Consider the following 26,699-nt stretch of genomic DNA (forward strand, 5'->3'; position numbering starts at 1 on the left):
AAGGGAAAGACAGCTTAATGTTGCACAAGAATAAATGAAAAGGTAGGATGACCCCCCCAAACGTCTTCCCCGCCAGCAAAAATATATCAATTTGCTTAATGCAGTTTACAGTTCTCATTCTTTGGTTGTCAGAGAGCAATGTTGGATGAATTATAGCGTTGCTATTAATGCACGTAAAAAAAAAACAAATTACATGTTGTTCAGACGTCATATATGCAGCCAAAACGTTTAAACCAAGGTTAAAGGTGCTCTATTGCGTTGAAATGTCCATTCGAGAAAATATGTCTGTCAATTACTTAAACTAAAATAAATCAAAATCTTTTTTTTAAATAAGATATATTGTTGTGCAGAGGCGTAATGCTAGACAGCACCATTTAATCAGTCATTTACTCTCCTTAAAACGGTGCTTTTTGTAATTTAACATTGCTTTTTGTATTCATAGGTCCCCATCATTATGATGGATTGCCAATAACAATCTTCACGAACTCGCAGTGACCAGCGTGGTAGAGTATGGTCAACCAACCATCGTGCCTCCGCACTGTGTGATGAGACCTTCATCCAGCGGTGGATTGACAAAGAGCTAGAACATGATGACTGTTATGTTCTGTATAACATAAACAGGAAAATTGGCAATTGTGACGACGAGAATGAAACAACCGACGTTTGTGGACCAAAATGCCAGATGTGACACCAGCTGATGAGGTTATCGGCAAAAAGGTTGGATAGCTCTGGTGAAAAGCCCTGACCTTACGTGACATTGCAGAGTGAGCGTGCCAGGCTGCTCAGAGATGGTGGCGCCCACGAAGATGGGAATGTTGCACCCCACACCAAATCCCAAGCCATCAGCTCTGGCGTCGGGATTAAGACGCAGATAAGAAGAATGTAATTACGCAGTACTTATGACCGCGGCTTTGACCGGGATGATGGCGGCAGGAGCGAGGGCGCTAACAGTGGCGAAATGTTAACTACCTCCCCCGGTATACAAGAGGTTGTGGGTTCGACTCCGGCTCTGACGCCTGCTGTATATTTGGAGTTTGCGTGTCTCTCTCTTTCCCTGTGGTCGCGTGGATTTTATTGTGACCGGGTCCTCAGGGTTTTCCCCTCCACATTTAGAATCAACATGCGTGTATTTGGCTGCTTTACATTTTCACGTGATAAGCCAACTTCGTCGAGGGGTCATTTGTGATGGCCAGGCCTCTTCTGAAAAAGTGCTACGATGTAGCTCAGTGGGTCTTACCTGGTAAAAATATAAAAGTTTAATAGTTTAGTTCAGTTACAGTACTGAACTGTGTGGCTGTAGCTACCAGACCAGGGATAATTCTCCAGAGTCCAACAAAACAGTTGCAGGGGGAAATTGCTGCTCGTGCGACAATTATTTACAAAAAAAACAACAACCCTGTTTTTAAAACAAGCAACACCAAAAAATGTACATCTCGCATTTCCAGTTCCCTATTACCATCGAAAATAAACTTGCGGGAGTCGATGCGGTGCTGAGATAACGGCTCCCGTGCACAATTAATGTGAGCCCCCTCCGCCCCCCGTCAGAATTGTTTATGTCATTTTAAGCGGGAATTATTTTTTCGCTTTCGTCAATTATCGTGAGCCAGGTCACTCTTTCGGGTCAACGGCCCTTCTTTGTAGCACATGTGTTCTGTACCCAAAACATCGCCCATTACATACGTTTCATTTTAAGAAGACAGTGTAATTGAAGAATGTGTTGTTTCTACGTTTTCATGTCCTTTACACCACTGCTAATGCAGCAGCAGCATCACCAAAAACAATGTGCTTAACCTTGCAAATGAGACTTTTTCTGGTGTCGCGAGTTCTCACTTGGTTACACAAAATAAACTCGAAACTTGAACGGTTATTCTCCATTTGCTGGGTGAAAGCGTTCCCAAGCGCCAACGCCTCTGTTGCTGTGCGCATGTGATCCATCTTACTCCCACACGTCCCTGCGATGTCACTCCACATCATTTCTCCTTCGGTCACACCCTCGAGCGTGTTCCCTTATCTTAGCTGCTGTGCTATCAGTAGTCTTGCCAGACCACTGATAGTCTTGCCAGACTACTCGTAGTTCCTTTAACAGACACGTCTTGTCCACAGACGTGTTTTGGGGTTGTTTGTTGGTTTGCTTAATTCGTAATGAGTGTGACGTCTCTGATTTCCTTTTGTTACTTTATTCATTGGCATCCTCGGCATCCAAGAATTGCCTCGGGCTCCGAGCCGAACTAAGGAACCGTTAAAAGTCAACCGATTCAATGTACAGTGAAATTCAACAAGATAAGTGAAACAATGCGAAACGACAACATTCTATAGAGAATATGGTTTCATGCATCTTGAACCCCTATTGGTGGTGTAAAGCTTCGAGTAAATCCCAAATGTCATTTTTTATCTTGCTTGTTAAATGCGATTTTTTTCCAACATTTTTCATAGATGCTGTATGGATTCGTACAGCATCTATGATTCATGCAGCGTCTGTCTCAAGACACTGTGAAGAAATATGTATCGGCTCGAGGGAACTCTTTATATATTGAGTATACAATATGACAGTGAAAATGTTTGGGAACATGGTCCCAGAGTCACATGTGAGATATTACTGGTAGGAACCTCCTTGTTCCACCAGCCCACAAGGGATTATTGTGTCCGTACGTTGTGCATCAAAAATGGGAGGGGTGGGGCTGGGTGGAGAGGGGAGGGGCTGAGTGGGGAAGAAGGGGCTGGGTGGGGAGGGTGGGGAGGAGCTGGATGGGGAGGGTGGGGAGGGGCTGGGTGGAGAGGGTGGGGTGGGGCTGGGTGGGAGGTGGGAGGGGTGGGGCTGGGTGGGAAGGGTGGGGCTTGGTGGGTAGGGGCTGGTCACCCCGTGGTGCTCTTATAAAACTCAACGTTTAACCTACTCACGCCGGCTTGTGCCCGCCCTCACAGTCGGGCATATTTGCGGAATACACCACGCCGCCGTTGACCCTGGCCATTGACCGAGTAACCCAACGTTCCTACCAGCTCCCTCCGCAAGGATGTGTTTATTTCAACGTTTAAACTCGTGAATGAATGGGGGTCACTATGTTAAAATATAAATACGCTACACGTTATTTAATAGCTCCAGGTTTCTGCATGAATTCCATATTGGTGTTTTGGACTTTATTTTATTGAACGTTCAATCAATCCACTACTCCCACCTGATGTGACATGGTTCAGAAACACGGGCATTGATTAATTATAGAAAGCTGAAGAGAACAAGCAAGTTAAAGATGCAAGCTGGGAATGATACTAAGAGACATACAGAATAACACACTCGCAGTATTACAGAACATATCCAGGTTAATGACGTAATTTAAACTATTAAAAAGATTAAGTGGATTTGTGTTTTTTGTTTAACCTGCACATCTGGCGCATTCTGTTCCGCTACTGCCCATTCTTCCGTAGGTGATCACTTTAATATCGTTGTTAATCTGCGCCCATGCACAACGGTTCGCCCTCGCAAACTAGCTTTGCAACTGCCTAAATGGGGTCATTTCGTGGAACAAATAGACATTGCTCGATTGTTCATGCAGGGCGAGTCATGAGAATATCTAAACAATCGCAGCCAGGGGAGTGAAAACGAACCCATGAAAACGACCACATGAAAACGAACCCATGAAAACGACCACGTGAAAACGAACCCATGAAAACGACCGCAGTGGATACCGAGCGTTGCGATGGGCCCATGTGCAGGCGTGGGATGGAGATAACGCGGCAAGGGCTTCGTTCGGGGGGTGTATAGATCATGGCGGCTGCTGGTGCCGATTAAGCAGCAGTAGTTAGATTGTGCTGTATGGGGAACTGTCCTCTGGCCATCGCGACATAGGGGCACCACGAAAGCGATACAAAGACTCCCTGAAGAAGTCCCTCACTGCTTGCTGCATCGATCACCGTCAGTGGGCAACACAAGCAGCTGATCGCAACTCCTGGCGGCACACAGTCCACCAGGCCACCTCCTTCTTCGAAGATACCCGCAGGGCCCGTATGGAGGACAAAAGGAGAAGGAGGAAGAACCATGATCCCTCAGCACCCATCCCAGATGAGACCTATACTTGCAGCTGTTGTGGCAGGACCTGCTTGTCCCGCATAGGCCTCTTCAGCCACCAGCGTGCCTGCAGAAGACGTGGATGTCCTTCCTAGATCTTCGTTCGCGAAGCCAAGCCATGAGTTGGGGGCACTTCCACAGCCCCTCCAGCAAGCCACTCTCCCTCATTCCAGAGTTCGCTCTTCGTCGGATAAAAAAAAGAAATCGCAGTGCTGCGATTCCTGGAATAAATGTAACCCAGGGGCTTCACTGACTCTGCAGCCCTCTCATGCGCTGGCTTAACGACAAGCCCCTGGTGCTCTCGCATCAAAAATGTTCAACCAGGGAAGCGAACGTTCCCGTCCACAGAGGGGCTGGAGCAAGGAAATCAGTAACGGTGCAGGTTGGGGGTGCCTCCGGTGGCCGGATGTTAACTACTTCGCCTGCTATACCGGGTCCTTCTGTTTTTCTCTCCACACTTAGAAACATGCGCTTAGAGCAGGGGTCGGGAACCTTTTTGACTGGGAGAGCCATAAAAACCAAATATTTCTAAATATATTTCATTGAGAGCCATATAGTATTTTGAACGTATAATAAATTAAAATGTCTTACTTTTAATGCGACTTCTGGTCACGGGATCCGTGACCCGAGAAATTTTATCTTCAAAACTAATTTCTGTTTACTTTAAAATGACACAGTATTATTAAGCAATATCACAAGTATTTTAAAATCAGTTCCAAACTGATTTTTTAATTATTATTTTTTTCAACTCAAAATTGTCTGGGAGCCATATGTCGTCACCGGAAGAGCCATATATGGCTTGCGAGCCATAGGTTCCCGACCGCTGGTTTAGAGTATTTGGCTGATCTACATGATAAGCCACTTCGTTGAGCTATGTGGCCAATTCGCTGTCGAATAAGAGCTATACAGCTCAGTGGGCCTTACTGGGTAGCATCAAATAAAATATTTTGTTTGGTTGAGATCGTTAAGATGCTGCGTGGATTTTTTTTTGCATCGCTGGTTGAAGACCTGCAGTGGAATGACCATGGCAGTGGATTGACCAACGTTGTACCAATACATTTCTGGCTCGTGCCTCCATCAGCCAGCCCAGTAACCGTTCTGTCAGTGCCAATCTTCCTTGCAAATTCCATCGCGGTGTTTGCTCAGTGCCATCCCATTTGAGGTGACGCATGTGCATGCTTTGCTAGGAGCAAACTGATGTAAACACTGAAGACTCCGTATGTTTGTTTAGTGACTTATCTGCAGTGTCTTTTTTCATTTGTAACTTAAGGATAAATATCGTAAGTAATGTTTCAGTCAATGTTTTATTTCCATTGCATTATATCGCTTTAAACTGGAAAATACTGTAACCTCTAATCACATTCTTAAGATAGCTTAATTATTTAAAAAAAAACTTCTAAAATTGCCCTTTCCCACTAATGTAACTAGAACCGAACAATAATAATTTGAATGCACGTCTAAGCTTCTAAAGATGCTATAAAAGCCAACCATATGTGCTGTACACACAAAATAAAGTAGAATATATATTAACAATGAAGACCTCCTTCTGATAAAACCCACAGCCAATCCTTCGTTCCATGCGAGGTTACTCCTCCTCGGCTACAACTACCGAATGTCTGGAATTCTCTGCAATTTTAAAACTATAAAATACATAGAAAGATATACATTTTTTTACTTTACCACGTAAGGCCCACTGAGCTATATAGTTATTTTTCCGAAGCGACATCGCAACAAATCATAGCCGAATTTGAAATGACTTATCATGCGGAAATGTACAGCAGCCAAATACGCTAAACGCATGTGTCTAAATGTAGAGGGAAAACCCGGAGGGCCAGGAGAAAATTCCACGCGACCACGGGGAGAGAGACATGCAAACTCCAACTGTACAGGCGTCAGGGTCGGGATCTTACCAACGCTCTCTGTATAGCAGGCGAGATAGTTAACATCTCTCCACCACGGCATCCTCCGTGCTGTGGAGAGACTCTGCTTTTGTTCAAGTCAACACTGAATATTCTTTAGTTTCCAAGTGCGTACGGCTGATGAAACATATTCACTTGTCCTGCGATGAGTCTGGAGATGTTCTATTCGGGTGCTATATACAGGTTTTTTTAAAAATATTTAATTGTATGAAATTGAACATAATAAACACTTACAAAAATAGAAACACCAATTGGGCAGATAGAGAAAGGTGTGACCCACTTGTGTGTACTTGTCTCAGACACCCGCAAACACCGAGAACATTTTCACGTCATAGTTGCATCACTAATTGTGGCCACACGTATGATCTGAATATTCGAAGACGCCGCTCTTCAATTGTGGCGTTTGGTAAGATCCTTCATGTGGTCAATTATTTGCGCTCTTTACTTTGCTTCATTAACATTCGTATTCATACCAAGTCTCTTCCTCTATGCACAGTCTAGTGTTGAAATAATATGCAATCACGGGTGTTAGACCGTGCAGAAATTCTTCACGACAAAACACGCTCTAACCTTCAACGTGCAGTTTTGCAATTTTGCTGCATTTCCAGCAGTCAAACGAGTCGGTGAGGTGCAGTAATTTTATTGTCACGTGTAACCGTACCACTTTTCTCAAATTTTGTCATAAAGCGTACTTACTTTTGACTAATACACAATTTCTTTGCCACAGTGTGTGTTAAACGGTTACATTTCCACGTAACGTCTCGAAGAGGGCGGAGATCTGCAGGCGTAGAGAGTGAATGCCGAATGAGGCCAACAATTATAAGGGCTCAACTCACCATGTGGTGCGTTCGTTGGACAAAAATAAATTTTGAATATAGTACCGCATAAAACACATCAAATTTGTGTCAATTCACGCACGTCAGTGGTAATGAAAAAATAAAAATAAAATGTTTCTGTAACCTTGGCTCCCAAAGGTCTTCACAGCTGTCAATATGAAATAATGATTATATGGGGTTTTTTTTCCTATTAGAGCGGGAGAGTGGAAAAATAATGCTTGAAAAACGGACATCATAAAATAATTGTGTGAGTTTTTTTACGTTTCGCAACGAAAGTTGACAGCATTAAGGCATTAGCTCTCTCCGTCCGTTTGTCCATCTGTCTGTAGGGGAGGGTAATGGACACTCATTTAAAGAGGATCTAATTTGTATTAACAGGAAACTATTTATATGCCAATTAATGTAATTATCATTAGGCTCCATGGTGTAAAGTCTACAATGCTTATTAGCGCAATCTATCTGATCTCCCTGTTTGTGCCATAAAGAAGGGACATTGCTCTGAAACATCGCTTTTTTTTTTAAAACAGTGTTAATAACGAATGTGTTGACTTTTTTTGTAAATATAATTACAATGTTTTTATTCTTGGTTCTTTCGGTAAAGTCACGCATAAGGGAAATAATAACATCATAAAAATAATATTATTTTATAAAATAATAATACCATTTTTTTAATTATTTCCCTTCTATGTGACTATACCAAAAGAACCAAGAATATGAATCCCTGACAGTGACGAAAGCTACAATGTTTATATTAAGCCGCGTTGTTGTTGTTGTTGTGAGTGACTTACACAATTGACAAAGGGCCAAATTGATCAAATACGTTCTAACCAAAACATTGCAATTAAAATTGAGCACGATTAAAAATGATTGACCTTAACACGGCATGCCGCATCCGTCTCGATTACGTCCGTGCGCGCCACGTTATCGCGTGACATCATCAAGCGTGGCTCGGCAGATAACGTCACTCATCAGCATCATCCATGATCAATCCGCTGCTGGATGAAGACCTCTCAAAGCTGTCGCTGTCCCCCCACGGCTGATTTCATCACTCCATCTGCACAGCGGATGTCCTCTTAGCCACAGGGAACCCATTCTTGGCTTCCACTTCATTATTCTCGCCCATCGGTCACCATTCCTTCTCGCGATGGATCCTGCCAAAGTCAACGATATTTTCTGTATGTACGGTTTTTTTTGTACGTACGCTTCTTTACCAAGGAAGACCTCCCTGAATCTTACAGCTTGTTTTTAGGAGTATCCTGCCAAGTTTTAGTGGACATCTGTGAAAAACAGAGCTTGAAAGCTCATCAGATTCCTCCAGTATACTTACATATTCTGGTTCTGAAGCTTTCATAGGATGGGGTAACGTTGCTATGCGCAATCTCAATTGATGAATAGCATTGGGGATGTTTGGCCAGTAACAATTTATGTTTGTTTCATTTAAAGCGATGGGAGGATACCAAAGAACCCTAAGGAAACTCCATGCAGCACAGTGGGGAGAACACACAAACTCCACACAGAAATCCATACTTTTTTGGGTTTTTTTATTTAGTTGTTTACATTTTTATTTAATTATTTATAAATTAAATCACTGTGATTTAATTTAGTTGTTTTCATTTTAATTTATTACATTTTTTACCTACGTGACTTTACCGAAAACCCCCCAAAAAGTATGGATCCTTGCAGTCACAAATCTAGAATCCACACAGATAGGCGCCCAAGTCAGCAATAGAACACTGGCCCCCTTCTCGTTGTGAGGCACGAGTGTTGCCAGTGGGTTACCCTGCCGCCATACTTATTGTGCTCAAACTTAAACATCTCTAATCCATTCTTTCCTTTTTCTGTCGCTCAGAGTCATTCCAAGTGTGCACCTCCCCATGACATACTTTTCCTCTCGTTCTACGGTCCATCTTTCTGATCCGTGTCATTATGGCAGCAAATACACATTCACGTAAAACCACGCGGTACTCTAGGGGACTAACGCGCATTGTACAGCGTTCCAGAAACCCATGCCCACGTTTTATTGTTTCTTGATGTTTGTTTGTGTCCTTACAGCAACCTCATTTGCAGAAACATTGCGAGCAAGAGTCGCGATGAAAAGCGCAGACAATTCAGCAAATGTTAGAGAGACAATAGCAACGTTTTTTTTTTATCTTGGAGTGCTGTGACTCCGTTTCATTTTTAGACAAGTGCAGCTTATGCAATGGTCCTTTAACAACAACAACAACACTCAGAACTCTTGGTATCAGCGTTCACCCAGGAGAGAAGCCTTAACCGAAACTTACGAATCAGCAGCTTAATGTGAAGCTAAGGCAATCAATAACGGCCATCAAGCCAGTGGCTAGCACAAAATGCAGCGGGTCTCCCCCGGGGATGACGAGCTGCAGATTAAGCTGTACACACCACCCACCACCACCAGCAGCAGCAGCAGCAACCACGACGGCACGGCACCGCTCATCCCCCTTCCCCTCCAGCTCGTAATCTAGCCGCTCCCCAAAACCGTTGATAAATCCAGCACTGCAATTTCCCGCGAGTGAACAGCAAGCGAAAGATGTGACCACGTAAAGAAAACACCGCACATCCTGATTAATAATAACACTACTACTACGTGTTAATTCTAGATTTGAAGCTTTCGTGACTGCAAGGATTCAGACTCTTAGTTTTTTCGGTAAAGTCACGTAGGTAAAAAAAATGAAATTAAAATGAATAAAAGTAATAATAGAAATAAAATAATAAAAAAATCACGACGTTTCGGAGGCAACACAAGTCTCCGAAACGTCGTTATTTATTATTATTTTATTTCTATTATTACTTTTATTAATTTCATTTTTTACCTACGTGACTTTACCGAAAAAACTAAGAGTATACTACTACTACGTGTATTTCAGAAATGGGTGAATCCAATGCTGGATGACGGACTCCACACAACGTTTTGGTCGTAGGGATTGTTGGACAATACTTCACCAAACTGGTCAGTGCCGGTTGGTAAGGCCAAAACCAGCCAAGATATATTCTGTCACCGACGTCAACCATGGCCTGGAATTGAACTCGGGTCGCCGGCTTCGAAGTGCAGCGCGCTAACCATTGTACCACAGCTCCTGCCGTGTTTTTAATTTCATGTACAGGGTTAACAATACTGAAAACATATCAGTGTAGGAATGACTTCATTGTAGAGCGGTATTTACCGTGGGTGAAAGAATATACATAGGGCAGGGGTCGGCAACCTACGGCTCCGGAGCCGCATGCGGCTCTTTACGGGCTGTTTCTTGACGATGAGTACGTATGTACTCAGATGCATTGCGGCTCTTGAAATACTGAATTTTGTACCGAATTGGAAAGAAATGGCTCTTCTTGTTATTTTGGTTGCCGACCCCTGACATAGGGGAATAGCAGGAGCAAATACGTGGCCTTGTTTGTGAATAGGATGTGAAGTTGGCAGGGCTGTGTCTTGTTTGAATGTCCTCGTTTGTTTGCAAGGGTCGATGGTGACCTAATTGCTTGGGATGATGTCACAAGTCCAGCAGGCACTTTGCAGGATAAAAAGGACACTTTAATCATTTCAATGATGGAAACCTATGCAAAGTCACCAGGTCAATGTACACTAATCAATGGTGCCATTTCTTAATTTGTTTATTAATTTTTGATTTTAGCTCGGCGGTAGGGTTTTCATTGCTTGGTAGTGGCTGTATATGGGATTTGATCCTTGGTTATAAGTAATGTGCAGCATTGTAGGATGCTATGAGCATGAATGCCGCTATATAAAATTAAAACAAATATGATTCAATACGTGTTGGTTCATTTTAATTTCCATTCCTCCACTTATAGTTTTCACCTGCTCATGCCATTTATTTCGTTCAATCTATGCCACGAAGCTATGGCAAAACTTCTAGGGTTGATATTCGTCTCAGGCCCAATTTGATGTGCAGTGGTGGCATCAGTACCTTTCGGGGGTTCACCAATGGCTCCCACTTGACATTGTTACTCCCCACAGAGAACTCAATCACACATGTGGTAGTGCGCCTTGGTATCCCTGCTGTCCCAAAGGCAAAAATAGCAGTGAAACTTGGTAAAACCGCCTTGGAGACCCATCAGGAATGCCACCATTTTGAAGTCTCCGATGACCTCCCAGCCGTACTCATCATACTTCAAGGCATCCAGCAAGGTCTTGATGCTGTTGTAATCCTCTTTGAGGTTCACCGAGTGAGCCGGGGAAGAGAGGGGTACTTGTTACTATTATGGAGCAACACGGCTTTGAATCTCCTGGATGAGCTGTCAATGAAGAGGCGCCACTCATTCTGGTTACAGGCGATTCCGATTGCCTCGAACAGAATGGTCACGTTGTGGCAGAAGCAGAGCCCATCTTGACGGGTGAAGAAGCTGCAAAAAGGTTGGTGACGCTTCCTCTGATCTGCGACTTGCACACTTTCATCCAACAAGTTCCACTGCTTGAGCCTAGACGTCAATAGCTCGGCATTGGACTTGGTGAGACCAACATCCCTGATCAAGTCGTTGAGGTCTTTTTGGTTGGGGTATTATGGGTTTCTCTCCTTAGCTCCACCTCTGAAATTGTCATCTGGATCTACTACGTCTTCCTCGCACTCCGACTTGCTGCTCTCTTCTAAAGACGGCTACTTTCTCTCCAGAGGAGTGGGTACGGGGAGCTCATGGCAGTGTGGCACCGGGGTGATGGATGAAGGAAGGTCCGGATACGTGATAGCAGGTGCATTCTTGTCAGTCCGACGTTTGGAAGGGTCCACCATGCAGAAGTAGCAGTTGCTTGAGTGGTTAGTGGGTTCCCACCAAATTATTGGGATAGTGAACTTTCCATGGTTTGTCTTGATCCCTGACAGGCATACCGAAATATGCCTTGTAGGCCACACACATCTTTGAAGATGCTTCCACAGAGTACTTTATCGCTCTTGTCTTGATAAATTGGCCACAGACATAGCAAAATGCGTCTGCCGGATGCTTGCAGCCTCTTGATGCCATCTCAGAAAAATGCAGATATGTATCCACTTAGGCAGCTGGAACTAAACTGAACTGGTGGGCTTAAGGCCCCTGTATTTATACTACTATTTATATTACTGGAAAGTTCTAGAATGCTCTAGAAGTTACTCCAAGTTTACTCAGCACTGAATCTATCTGGAATGTTCTGGAAAATAGGTACATTCCAAAATATCACTGTCATGGTCACAAAAGCAAAGTTTGTGGGGAATAATAGCCATTTTCTGTACTTTTGAGGCATAAGCAATTATGAAATTGCTGTGAAACTGGTAACCTAAGTCAAAATCCCGGTCACGAATAGCAGCAATGATAAGTGATATCTGAACCGGTCCTGAGCCCCATCTTCGTCAACCTACGCTGACACATATATAACTACATATGGTGAAGTATGGTCAAACAACTCCCATAATTGACCTGTGTGAGAAGGCCTTTATCCAGCAGTTCATTGGCCAAAGGTCTGTCAATAAATAACTACGTATATAACACTACACTGGACTGTCTCCACACTGGAAAATACAACCTTTGAATATATATTATTGTCAGAAGGCTGGTCTTGCTCAATTGTGTACGCCTCAAATGTCCTTTTGAACGTAGGCTGTCCTGATGGAAGACTGGCCCAAAAACAGGACTACATAGCAGTTCGAAAAAAATGCTCGCAGTTTCCACACAGACAATATTAATGCGCTCCTCATTCACGTCCAAGCGTGCACGACAGCCCTGCTCTTTGTAAAGCAGCACAGACATGAATACCGAGCTGCTGCTGAACATTCGATTTGCACCGGAATTGGTGTGGTTTGCAAATATGCTCTCCAATGGGTCCCGGTGGGAGATGAGCTTCAGGAGATCCATCATGATGCATTTGGTAATGTTTAAAATTTTATTTACTATTTATTGTCACGGAAGTAAAATGTAGATAGCTTTACGTATCGTAAATCAGTCTTGTCAGTATGGTATACAGTAAATATTGTCATGATACAATTTAGATTCATACACAATGTTCAATCCTTTGTCAATCCAAAGCTGGATCAAAGCCTTCAAGTGGCGCGATGCTCTTGGTGTTGCTTGACCATTCTTCACCACGTTGGTCAGTGTGGGTGAGTGAAGGGAGCCATCGGGGATGCAGGTTTGGTGGAAAACCAAGACAAGGGCTGGATGGCCATTGAACAGAACACCGCCACCTCAATGATTATCTACCTTGACACGTACGGGGGGGGGGGGGGGCAGAAGTAATCCTCTGTATAAGGCAGAGGTGGGACAAAGTCATTGTTATGCAAGTCCAAGTCGAGTCTGAAGTCATCAAATTCATGACTCGAGTCTGACTCGAGTCCAAGTCACATGACTCGAGTCCACACCACTATAAGGTATCATCGGCATTATGGGGTAGTCCACCAGGCAAGGCAGGCCTGGCCTAGGTACACTAGGCCTGCCTTCCTTGCCTCGATTGCCTTTTCTAAACATGACCGTGAACCCAAATGCACGCAATTATTTTGGTTGTGATCACTACTTTGTTATAAACTTCAAACGATACGTTCAATTGTATGTTTTTTAGCTCATGCTAGGGGGCGGGGGGGGGGGGTAACACACGAAATTATTTTGGTGAAAACCACCGAAAATGTAAAGAAAACTTCCCAATAAGGAATTATAATAATCCCCATAATAAAAAGTGATGGTTTATTCCCCTGCATTTCATCTCGGCGATATTTCCCGTTTGCACCTGTGATAAAACATTTGCAGCCACTTATCATGGTGGCATTATAAAGTGGCACACTTCAACAGCGCTTGATATAGCACTGAAGTGATTTTTTTTAACAGGAAAAATGTTCCCGGTTGCAGCGTGCCCTTTAATCTGTCCAAATGGAGCTAAGATTGCTGCGGTGTTCCATTGCAGAGCTAAGAGGTAAAACAATCTCACGCGAGGATTTCCTTTTTTGCAAGATTAAATTTAATAAAAGTCTTCTTAAACCCAGGTTATGTACTAACCAGAGTGAAATGTGTGCTTGTAATGGAGATTTTTTTTGAGGGCATGGGATATTTTTTTATTTAAAGCTTTCGTGACTGCAGGGATTAATATTCTTGGTTCTTTCGGTAAAGTCACGTAGAAGGGAAATAATAAAATAATAAAAATATAAAAAAAAATTGTTTATTGTTTACTTTATTGTTTTATAGTTTTATTATTTTATTATTTCCCTTTTACGTGACTATACCGAAAGAACCAAGGGCATGGGATATGTTCATAATGTATATACAGTTCTGTAATAATAATGCCCTTTGTCAGGAGGGTCCTGTGACGTTGCGTTGTTGAGCCAAAATCGTTTGCAAGTTTTTGGCTTCAATAATAAAGGGTTTTTATGGGTTAGATTGCGGAAATATTTTTGGGTTAGATCTTGTAATTTTTTTCATGTTATATATGTACGCGATCTAACCCAGAAAATAACTTCTATTATGGATGATATTGGTAGCGAAAGCCTACGTGTTAAACAGAATTTGGCTTTTGCGGGAGGGAAAACAACGAAGAACGTGGAGAGTCTAAAGAAGTAATACATTACATGAGCCCCTTTACTGTCAACAACGAAAACAAGAAATGTAAAAGTTCACGTGGGAAGTCGTATTTCTGGATTTTCCCGAAATAAGGTTGGGCACATCCAAATAAAAAAACAACCTTAAAGAAAAATCACCAACACAACTTGGGACTTATCATCCAGCAACACTAAAAGGCACTTACAATATGACTCGTGAAAATGTTAAATACATTTGTGCGTGCACAGAGGCTCTCTGTTGGGTATTTTGATAAATTCCAGGCATGGACAGTTCTCTCTGGCATCAACCATTTGCATGTCTGCTCAAAGCATATCATTACTCTCTCTTTTTCCTCTTATGTCTCTCTTTGTGGCTCTTGCAAGACACCAATTTCCATTGTGTCTGGGCCCTGCCCTTCCCGTGGCGTTCATGTACCCTGCCGGGCGCCACACAGGAATAGAGAAGGCGCCTCGATCAGACACCACCTGATGACCTCCCATGGGCTCTCACTCCACGGAGCCAATAAATAAGAGGAAAGAGCCAATAAATGTGAGCTGGCATAGAATTACCACAGCAGGCAAGCACGAGGCCACAGCAGACACTGAATGTGTCACAGACCATGGCTCAAAAAGAAAAAAAGCTATGTTTATAGTAAAGTAATGGACAAAAGCGGCACAATGGATTTTACACCCTTATACACTAACATATAGACAGAAGCACACTATTGGTTGCCGTAGAATATATAAAACGCATTGAAGATCTTGAAAGCGGGAGTTGCTCAGGTGTTGGTTCATGTTTGGGCACTGAATCGGCATTGCTGATATTCTTGGTTGGAATCCAGGCAGCTACCGAAGATTAAACCAGGTTGTCAAGCGAAGGAAATTAATGGTGAATTGATGGCCTGAGCCTGATCACCAAGTGAATTGATGGCCTGAGAATGATCACTGATTTATATGAATTCCAGCTATCAGATTAAAATATCAACTTGACTGTCATGCAATGAAAATTTCCCCGCAGCAGGGAAAGTGTGTGGGTTCAATTTGTGTGCGGATTAAAACGTTCACTTGAAGGGATTTAAGAAATAGTTCCGTGATATATTTTTCCACGGATTGTTTTTTTTTTATACATGAGGCAATGCATTGCTCCGTGTTGTATACAAATGGGTACTTCATGTTCTGTCGGAGGTATATCCAAATGGATGCTTAAGCTCATGGCATGACAGTGCTCACGTCATTGGAATAATAATGGGGGAAATAGAAAACATTATTTTGTACCCTTCAGTATGCTTGTATTGCTGCATGAAGTCAACATTGGCCGTGGCGCTATTTTGTTTGTATTACAATCAATTTTTTTTTATAATATTAATACGTTTTATGATTACGCCCCCTTTTGTTATTCTACCGGATGAAGGCCCTCCACCTGCTGCTGCGGTGGCTGTGGAGATGTATTTGACCCCACTTCACCACGCTGGTCAGTGCAGGCTGGTGAAGGGCAGTGGCCCTTGACGGGTTCGTATATCACTCACCACTGATGTTAGCCATGGCCGTAAAATCTAATTCAGGATGCCGAGTTCATAGCTCAGTTCACTAACAGCTGCACCATCGCTTCCATCAACATTCAGTGTACACACGTGTCATACTACGTTGGAAAAAAAGTTGTCGCTGGCTGGCTTGGCTTGGCTTGACGCGGGCGGGCAAGTGCGCGTAATGGCCACTCACCTCCTCTTGTGTCGTGCCGGCCCTTAAAGGTGCTCGCTAACAGCACTTGACCCTACAGTCTGGGAGGGCTATACGGGGGGATCTTTGTCTTTGTAATGACTTCACCTGCACCCCACAGCCGTGTATCCGACGCAGAAGCGTGGGCAGTGCGAGTTTGTACAATTAATGTATTTGCTGTGTGCACTTTGTAAGTGCCGATTTTTCTTCTTCTTCTTCTTCCAGATATTGATACTAGAAATGTCATCATATCAGGTGACCAATAATTGCATATTAGAAGAGCGGCAAGCCGTTATTAATGTAATGTCCTCTGAAGGTGTAAAGACAAGTGAAATTCACGGCAGAACGAAACTTCAAAGTGGTGAAAACTGTATGACTCATGGCCATGTTTACAAATTAAATCACAATGACATGGTTTACATTCATGCACATGATGACCTGCAATATACATTTAGAAAATTCAATTTCTGGGATTTTGATGAGTAGACATGAGGGCAAAGCCATTTCTATTGAAATGGGGCAGGGGAGGGGGGGGGTTGAGAGAGGAATTTGCCATCCTCTTTGTTCTTTGCCATTCTCCCCCTTCCTCATATCACCACGCCGTATCTGAATAATGCATCACAGGTGTATTGTGGATTATTAAATGCAGTGTAAACGTGCGCGTTGTAAGGTACTCATTGTGCACTGAATAGCGATGCACTGCTTGCTGTGGTGAATTCCCGATGTGCGCTCTTTACTTGTCCAATCGACCCTGTGTGATCACTCCCCCTCTCCCCCCTTCCCTTGCCTTCCGTGCCCCCCACGAAACAAATCTTTCAGGTCGACCACGGCCAATTGCTGCCGATCAATGCGAGACAGGGAAACAAGATGGAGCCTCCTAGAACAGATCTACACCGCCGACGATGAATTCATCAAGGTTTTTTTTTTTTGTGACGTTTATACAGACCGTGCAATGAGCACTATGGAATAACATGCCCGTAGTGAGAGAGAAAGAGAGAAAGAAAGACGGTCAAATCGTGTATTTTATTAGGCCCCTCCTAAATGTGCTATGCCTTTCATCCGTCTTGCGTGATCTCCACAATGCAATGACCTTGATATGAGCGCCAAGACGACCAGAATGCAATGTCTACATTACACACAAACAATGACGAAGATCCCTTGCAATAGTGTTCTGGCCTGTTGGGGAAAAGCGATGTTAGCTAGCACCGAATAAGGATGGTGGTGTGGCACGCGAGTGTTGTAACCAGCATCACACCAGCAGTCTTTGTTTGGCCGCTCCGGATTTTGTATACGTGCTGCAAATACAACATTGGAGGCTGGGTCAAGGTCAAGTTAATTTATTAGGTATAGCCCTGTGAGCCATTCGGCTCTTGAATCGGGTGCAACCGCAACAAACAAAAAACAAAAACATGAACAAAAAAACATCTTAAAGTGAATATGTGACTGAGTGCAAACAGAAAATCCAAGAAAAGACTGCAAAATATTGCAGAAAAAACGCCGTACACCAACGCTGTGTGCAAAAATCTCAATGGGATGCAAATCAAACAACAACAAGACAACTTAGATTAAGGCCATCAGTCTAACGCTGTACTACAACAAACAAACATGGCTAAACCAATACACTTTTCAACCTAGGGGAGGCCGAATACAAGTCCTGATATCCCCGCTGATGCTAGCAGTGGTTGGGAATCAAACCTCGGTTGCCAGATTCTTAGCACGGTGTACGAACCACTGCGCCACTGCTCTCTACACCAGACAACAACAGCCGCCATTCGTCAATAAGTGACGGTGACGTCACCACACCGCATGTGCCAGGCTATGTGCACGTTAAGGCCACGTGAAGTGTCGAACGTCCGCTGGCAGGAGTTCACGGGACAGACCCAGGTGTCATGGGTTGCCTGACAGAGAGCCTGGCTGATCCATCATCTGTACCCCCTACTGTGCCAACTTTCTGTGCTTTAGCCACTCAGCGCTCCGCTCGTTGTTGTGAGCGTCGCTCCTCTGCCCTCCGCTGTTGCTGGAGGGCGACTGCTTCTAACTGCCCGGTAGCGTCCTTCACGAGCCTCCTCCACACATACGCAAACACGTGGTATACACTATAACCATGACATTTCTCACGGGAATAGCAATGTAATAGAAATAAATACACCTTTCGAACAATTGTATGCTGTGAACTGCATACGAACCGGCATGGTGGAACGTGTCATTAAGGCAGCGATTTGGAGGGAAGTGGATTTATGGATTCGTGAAACCATTGAGATGTGAGGTGGCCGGGTGTTATTAGCACAATGGATTCATGAACCTATCGGTGCGGACCACTGAATGTTCTCTCTCGAGTGCATTGGCTGTGTTTACCCATTCCTCCAGCATTAAACAAGCTCTCTAAAACAGAATTGGCCCAAAAAATCAGACTTTGCGAGGGTTTTTCCTGGACAAAATAAATAAAAAAAATTATTGTAATCAATGCTTGCGTATACTCCAGCTACGACTGCAGAGAAGTCAACTTGGCAGCCTATTTCGAGTCCCGATACAGGACGGAGTACAGGAGTGCCCGGAGAAAGATGCCATACCCACAATGGATGAGGAGCACATGAATTCCGCACAGACAGATCGCACCCCATCTTATGGCACTCGTCCCCCCGTGAGTGGGTATCTCATTCACGTGCAGGCTGATACGATCCAAACGCGATGGCTCCACCCCGGTGAAAGTCTCCTTGCCTGGCAATTGCCTCGTGCATCATTGGGTCCTGAATTTTGTCTCCATTCTTGTGTGTCTCAAATAAAATAAAAAAATCTGGACCCTGTGACGTGAGTTAGGATTGTCACCCCCCCACCCTCAGGGTGGGTTTGCTTTCCATTTACGACTCAGGTTGGGATTTAATATAAATGGTAAGTTTGATTCCCGCCTCTTGAAGTGGCCTTAAAGCGTGTGATTTCATAATAAAACAAGATATTGCACTCCAGATTAAAGGGGAAATAAAAGTCACGGTCTCTGGAGACAGCTCAGGGAGAGCGCTTCTTTTCTTAGATCTCCGAGTGAAATAATTTCTTTGATCATTACTACAGCCCCAGCTGTACTATTTTATACACTGTATAAACACAGTATAATATAGTATTGGTGTGGAGCGGTGATGCAGTGGTTATAACTACACAATAAAAACCTGGTGCCAAGAATCTAGATTTGAAGTTGTTTTCGTGACTGCAGGGATCCATACTCTTTGGTTCTTTCGGTAAAGTCACGTAGAATGGAAATACGTGACTTTACCGAAAGAACCAAGAAGATGAATCCCTGCAGTCACGAAAGCTTTAAATCGAAATTTTGGGATCCATACTCTTTGGTTTTTTCGTTAAAGTCACGTGGTTATAAAATAAAATAAATTAAATCACGACGTTTGGGGCGCAACACAAGCGTCTGTCATCAGGTGGGACAACCACCTGATGACGGACGCTTGTGTTGCACCCGAAACCTGGTGCCAAGTGTTTGAATTCTTCAGCCTTGGCTCGCATCAGCACACCTTCACCAAGCCACACTTAGCAGCTAATAGTGAAGTATGGTTTAACAACTTCCATGGGGAGGCCTTCGTCAGTGAATTGACAAAGGACTATAAGTTATTATTATCGAATAATTAAGTATACACGGATACTACAGCAGTGTTTCTTAACTCTTGCCCTCAAGGCCAAAAGTGGTCAAGTTTTCCGTGATGTTTATCTACTTGGCCCCATGCTGCGCGCAAGGGCTTAATTGGCATATGGATAGAGACCGCTGGTAATTACGAGAATGGCGATTCTGTGTGGGTGAATGGAGAAATGTGACTCGCTGGCTCTCCACACAGGTCGTGTTGAGAAGAGCACAGTGACACGCACTGTGTGTGTGGCTCACCGTGCCTATACTTTGCACCCCTATCGTGTCGTCGTTGTGTTTGCTCGCTTGTTAACTGTTGTAGCTTCCTTACTCGCCCCCTGCTGAACATGTGAGATCAAGAGCTTTGCGGCTCATCGGATTCCTCCTCCAGTCTAAATGCAGATTCGGATTCCCGTAGCCTGTGCCCGTTTGCAGACTGGCAGACTGGCACAAGCCACGGCTCAGACTCACCAAAGCACGGCATTGCCAACACACCGGTGGGCTGTCGTAGTCACTGATTGGTGCGTCATTTACGTGACAAACTTTTACTGGCTGTGTCGGGTGGTGAAGGGCTACGACACATTCATACTTACGCAATCTGACCTAAAAACCTTTATTATGAATAATATTGGTCGCGTAAGCCTACGTGCTAAACTGAGCGTAGGCGGAGTTTGACTTCTGTATTGGGGGGGGGGGGGGGCAGGGGTTGGCTTTGTCCCTCACATTAGGAATCGCGGATGCATATAATTGACTTATTTATTTGTAAATTTAATTCTAAACTACTGAGAATAAATCAATAAAGGTTTGTCCCCTCTCCCCCCAAACTCCGCCCATGCTGTGCAGGATAACATCACATCCAATGCAATGGCCAAGCGATGTCATTATTCATGAGCTCGGAATAAGACGCGAGCACAAGTACGGAGAGTTCGGAAACGGTAAACAAGTGGGTGATTCATTATTGCTGGAGTAAGCAGAGATAATCGCTGTAGATTTTAATGTTCAAATTTACGGAAAACAGAATTAAAACACGGCACTACTAATCCACGAAGCCATGCATCACTGAGTGTGGCGGCATTGGCAGGCGCATATCTGAGACGTCTACACTTAGGCACAATCAGTCTCAGTGATAGATGCTGAAAGTGGTTGCGAGAACGATGATTTATTTCGTTTTTTAAATAATGCATTGTGAATAAATGATTGATGAGAGTGTAGCCAAGAAATTACCCGCATTGCTTACGCGAGCGGCTGGTCACGTGGTGGAGGTTTTTGGTTGTTGTTAATATTCATGCTGCAACGAGGGCAGTGTCATTTTTCGAGGATTATTAGATATATTATTCGGCCAATTATGCAACGTACACGTAGTGTGTTCGGAGGCTCCAATTCGCTGGAGGCCAGGCATGAATGAGTACAAGACACTGTGAGCGGAGCAACAGCACAGCAACAGGGAGACTGCCGGGCATGTTGAGGATTTACAGTCCTGACTATGGGCTTACTCCCGCCCGCATAAAACACTTGTCAGGGCGATCTACAGTAATGTGTGAGGAAACCTCGCACATTATGAAGGGATTCTATATTATTTATGAATTCGCCTGAGCGTGGCAGAGAAAGTCACATTTTTGCCATCTGGCTTCTGCTTTTGCTAAGTGCAGATTCTACAATTAATTGGACATTCCATTTTTAATCCACTTTACATAAAGCTGAGGTGATTTTTTTAAATTAAATTATTTTTTAGAGGTCGTATGGGTATTTAAATTAAGAATAAATGAAGTTTTTTAACGCATTTTTGTATTTGTGAATCATGTTCGAATTTAGAATTTGTGATATGATACTGACATAAATTATATTAATATTTATCGACAACCCTTTATTGATCCTGCCGGATTAAGGTCTTCCCATGCTGTGTTGGCCATGGGAGTTGTGTGGCCATACTTCGCCACGCTGGTCAGTGTGGGTTGGTCAAGTGGGTGCCCAACACCGACTCGACTATCACTCGCCACTGTTGTTAGCCGTGGCTGGGAATCGAACTCAGATCACTGGATTCGAGAGCACAGTGTGCTAAACACTACATCAACATTAATATTTGTTACATTTTTACGCTGTTTTTTTAAAGTAATATTTTCTATCAGTGCATGAATTATAAGTATGTTAAAATATGCTGATTTATCAATTCAGATCGATTATTTTATATACGGTGCGAAAGAAGTTCAACATATATACATTCATGTGCGCAAACACAAGTCATTTACAATATTAAGCATGTTTTATGCAAATTCAACGCTTACGTTAGATGTAGGTTCATGGCATGACCTAATATATGTACATGAGACAGAGCAAATGAAAGTCACCCTAAAACACCAATTCTGAAATTGAATTTCAACCCCGGTACGTGACAATTCATCGAATCACTGGCAGTCTAAATCCTCACGTGCCTTACACGAACATACATTTCACTCCGTGTTTACACATTAATTGTTGTATCCTGCTCCCATGCCCTTGTATATATCCCTACATTCACTCAGGTCTCCTTTTGACAAATACACTCTTTTCTCAATGATCTCAGCCATACATAAAGGACACGAATGAAGGAACAGCAACTGGCACATTGCAGCCAATTCTTTTGATTGAGTCTATAATGTCCACATGTCAGCTGATAATGTATTGGTAATTGCGCCGCATGAATATCGCGGAAAAATCAGACCATAAACCCTGAGCGCAATGACTCAGCAGTGAGCAAATTGATCGGCTAAGCTTTTCAGCCAGGGTAGGGGGCAATGGAAATATACAAATATACAAACACAGACATAATTTCAACCGTGATGATGGTTACAAACTGAGTAATCATTGGAAAGATGTGATTAACCATGCAAAAAAGATTTAACTACACTTATTTGGACCATCTTATTTGACAGACAACTATTACAGGTTATTGATAGACAGCCAGGCTTGTTTTACCATGTTTAGTTTGTTTATTTTTTCACGCTATTGTTATGTAGGCCAGGCTTAGTCACAAACCGTACCTCTCCATAACAAAGGCTCAGCCTCTTAAGCCTCACCTTACCATATTAATAAAAAGTGTGCCGTACTTGGCCCTTCCCCCCTCTCCAACCATTATATAAACGGAGTGGTAGCTCTTGTAATCTCTCATTTACTTGATACAGCTGTCGTGGCTGTGACGGTTCCACCTGAAGACGGAAGCTTGTGTTGCCTCCGAAACGTCGTGATTTTTATTTTATTTTACTTTCATTAATGTTAATGTTTTACCTACGTGACTTTACCGAAAAAACCTAAGAATATGAATCCTTGCAGTCACGAAAGCTTCAAATCTAGAATTAGGCATTGGAAATGTTTATGAGTCAAGTGAACTTGACCAAGATGCTGGCACTGATGCATAGGGACGCGTGTCTTGATAAATGTACTGCAGCCAGACTGTCTTGATGGGACCCAAGTGGACGTGCAAGCCAGGGTAGAGATTCCCCTTCGAGTAAAAGGGTCAGCGTGTCTGACTCGGAGCCACCAAGTGTTCCGATGGTAAAACTGCTCAACTGACGGCTGTTGGACCAAACGTCTATCCCCATTATACGCGTCAATCCCCATTATATATAGTGTACACACAAACACCGCGTACATGTACAGATTTAAAATCAATTCGCAGGTCGCTGTGATTTTAATATTGCTTTGAATATGAAGGGCAGAGGGCCAAATGTAATTTACAAGTGAATCAGATTTATATATGGCCCATGAATGCACGAGTATGTTTGTGTGTGTGTGCGTATGTGTGTCTATACTGTATTTACATCTTCAATCACCTGCCCTATTGAATATTTATTTTATCCACTTCTTGTGAATGTCATTGTGTTTATGTCTTTTGGCAATAGAGCGCTGTAATTGTGAAGCTATAAGTACCTAAACAGAAGGGTGGATATTATTTGGGTCTTTCGGTAAAGTCACCCAAATAATATGAATTCCTGCAGTCACGAAAGCTTTAACTCAAGAAGGGTGGATATGTCAGTTTGACCTTCCATCTTCAACAAAGTTATCGCCTGATTGAAAGTAGAGGAAGGGGAATTATGATTGTTTGGTAATGAAAAGGAGTGTTTCTGTGGGGTCTTTTTTAAGTTACTTGAGTTTTGTGGTTTGGGTAAGCATTTCCCAGAAACGCTAGCGAGTACAAGTTCCAGACAATGTTGTTGACAACATTTAATGTCAGATTACATTTCACAGATAGGCTTTTGCGACCGATTTTGTGGTTCATTGGCCCAATTGTTAACTGCTGCGTGGATCACTCCCCAACACTCACCGCTGGTACTGCCGAAAGAGTCATAAATTGGCGCGTTAGTTCCCGTGACAACTTAATGGGTGGAGGAGGACTTACGACACACCTTCTACGTTCTGTTTTCTGACTCAAAAATCAATTGTGAATCGTTATATTCAACATTAACCGTTTTCGCCCCCACAGACCGTATTTCAGCGACATGTTTGGTGACGTATATCTGCCAATCTGATGTCAAATGCAGGCCAGCCCGTGAAGCTAACTCAGCCCAGACAATTCGGGCTCCAGAATGAAATGTCGGCCGACCTGTCTCTTGAGCTGACTACAAGCATAGAAACGAAGGCGGAGGGGCAGTAGAACCGCCTTACAAAGCCAAAGGCAAGAGCACAAATCCGCATGTTAAATAAACCCTTAAACTGGAATGAAAATAATGAGCAGAGGTAAAAAAAAAACGTAAGCTAAGATATAGCACACTCTTTTTTCTCTCGGTTTAAATAATGCCTTGTTGTGTGCATGTACACACACATGTAAATACTGTATATGCATCAGTGTGGGTGTGTGTGTGTATATGTGCTGTGTGGACACTCCCTGGCCTATCACTCCATTCAAAGCTTTGGGTCTTCTCGGCTGCAGTTGTACCCTCCCTTCTCTATGCTTGCGAAAAGTGGAGCTCCTTAAATAAACATCTGCACCAGTTGTAAACATTCAGGCAGGCCTGTTTATAATCCAACCTCTGTTTAACCAGAGTGTTTTGTGTGAGGAGCTCACAAATCCTTGCAATATGTGGACACAGTCCCATCAGTGGGCTCCTCCGCTAGGTGAGGCTGCATTGGCTGGGTCAGGTCGCCCACATGTCCAGCCACTGCATGCCCAAGCAGCTTCTGTCTAGTCGAATAGAGAGGCCTAACCAGGAGCGCCACGGGCTAGAAAAGAAATGGACTGATGTGGTGCAGAAGGACGTTGATGCTGATGACTGGTACCAGCAGTTTCAAGATCGGCCTCTGTGGAGGAGGCTCATGAAGGATGCTGTTCCGCAGTTTGGAGGCAGTCACGCTCCAGTAGCAATGGAGGGCAGAGGAGTGACGCTCACAACAATGAGAGGAGTGTCGGGCAGCTAAATCGCATCAAGTTGGCACAGTGGGGACTAAAGATGATTCATCTGCCTTTCATGTCAGTCAAGTCATGTCACCTGGGTCTATTCCGGGACCTTCTGCAAGCAGTGAGCCTTCGACACTCCACGTGGTCGCCTCAAGGTGCACTTAGCTTGGCACTAGCGCCGTGGTGACGTCTCCACCACATCGCGGTGAACGTCGGTTGTTCTTGTTGTTTATACTATGGGCTAAACTTTAGACTAGAGAAACGATGGGTGTGTGAAGCACACGTGGGCTTGCAGCTGAGTGGACTTCCTGATGACTAGTATCAGCGGTATCAGCATTGTCCCCTGGGGGGGGGGGGGGGGGCTCGTGAAGGACGCTATCCCAACAATGGAGGGCGGTGGAGCAAAACATTCACAACAACGAGCAAAGTGACGGGCTGCTAATATGCAGCAAGGTGGTGCGGTAGATTGCACAGGTGGTGCATCTACCAACAATATTTGTTAACCAATGACACCTGCCCTACCACGTGACCTCCTGCCAGGGAGCTTTTGATACTTCACGTGACCTCAAATGGCACCTATCCTGACAAAAGTGCCGGGGTGATGTCCCCACTCACATGAATGCGAAAAATGACTTGTTATTGGTCTGTCTATATTGTACCTTGCACTCTGCCAACATATCTTGTCGGTTAATCAAATTACCCTTGAAAATGAGACGTGTCTGAGCGGAGTTTTCTCGTATGGCTGTAACTACAGGTTATGCTGATGAACGTATGTGGCCACTTTTGCATGGTTGGTGAAAAATCACCTAACTCTAAAAGGGTAAATCATAACAAAGGCGTATGCTGTGTTGGTGTAAGTAATGTAAGTGTGTGTATACATACATGTGGGGAGCAGTAGTGTAGCATTTAGTGCACTGTGCTACAAACCGGATGACCTGAGCCACCCCTAGGTCGACTCAGCCTCAAATGAGAACCAAGTGTGATGTGTAAACATCACCGCAAAGGAGACGAAGGGTCTGTTTAGGCTTCAGGGGGAATCTTTGTCTTTGTGTTTCTACACTCGTGAATGCACACATACACGTGTGTACACACATACACGTGTGTACACACATACAAGGAAATGAGCATCTGATGCTTTGCATCAACATCAGCATTGGGGAGACAAAGGTGGCTGGGTATGGTGCTGGCCACCCACGCCCTCGTGTGCCGTGCCAGTTTTAATAGGTGCTCGCTAACATCACTTGCCCCAACGGTCGATTACGAGCTAGATGGGGGGAGGTGGGGGTATTTGTCTGTATTTTTGTTGGTCAGCTGGGACTCTAAGTGTGGTGTAGAGTGTTGGGGATCACTGAAGCGTGATTGCAGTCCTGTTGTCCGTGCCTCATTGTGTCATCCCGGCGAACCGAAAAGATGAGAACTCACAATGTATTGGACGCAAATGCACACACTCACCGCTTTGCGAAAGCAGTAATATCCGAGCCAATTGGCCACTTGGGCCAGCCTTCACGTAAGCGGCGCATATTGAATACGGAAGACATGACAACGACTTTTTAGAAGGCTACTTCGGTACTGACAACGTGTGTTGTCCGTCCATGATATATTCCTCGACGTCGGAGAAATCATCAGAGATGCAATGTCCAGAATATCATTAGAAATCAACA

Source organism: Lethenteron reissneri, chromosome 13 (genome assembly GCF_015708825.2).
Source record: "Lethenteron reissneri isolate LAM-NWPU_2019-01 chromosome 13, ASM1570882v1, whole genome shotgun sequence".
Taxonomy (NCBI): domain Eukaryota; kingdom Metazoa; phylum Chordata; class Hyperoartia; order Petromyzontiformes; family Petromyzontidae; genus Lethenteron; species Lethenteron reissneri.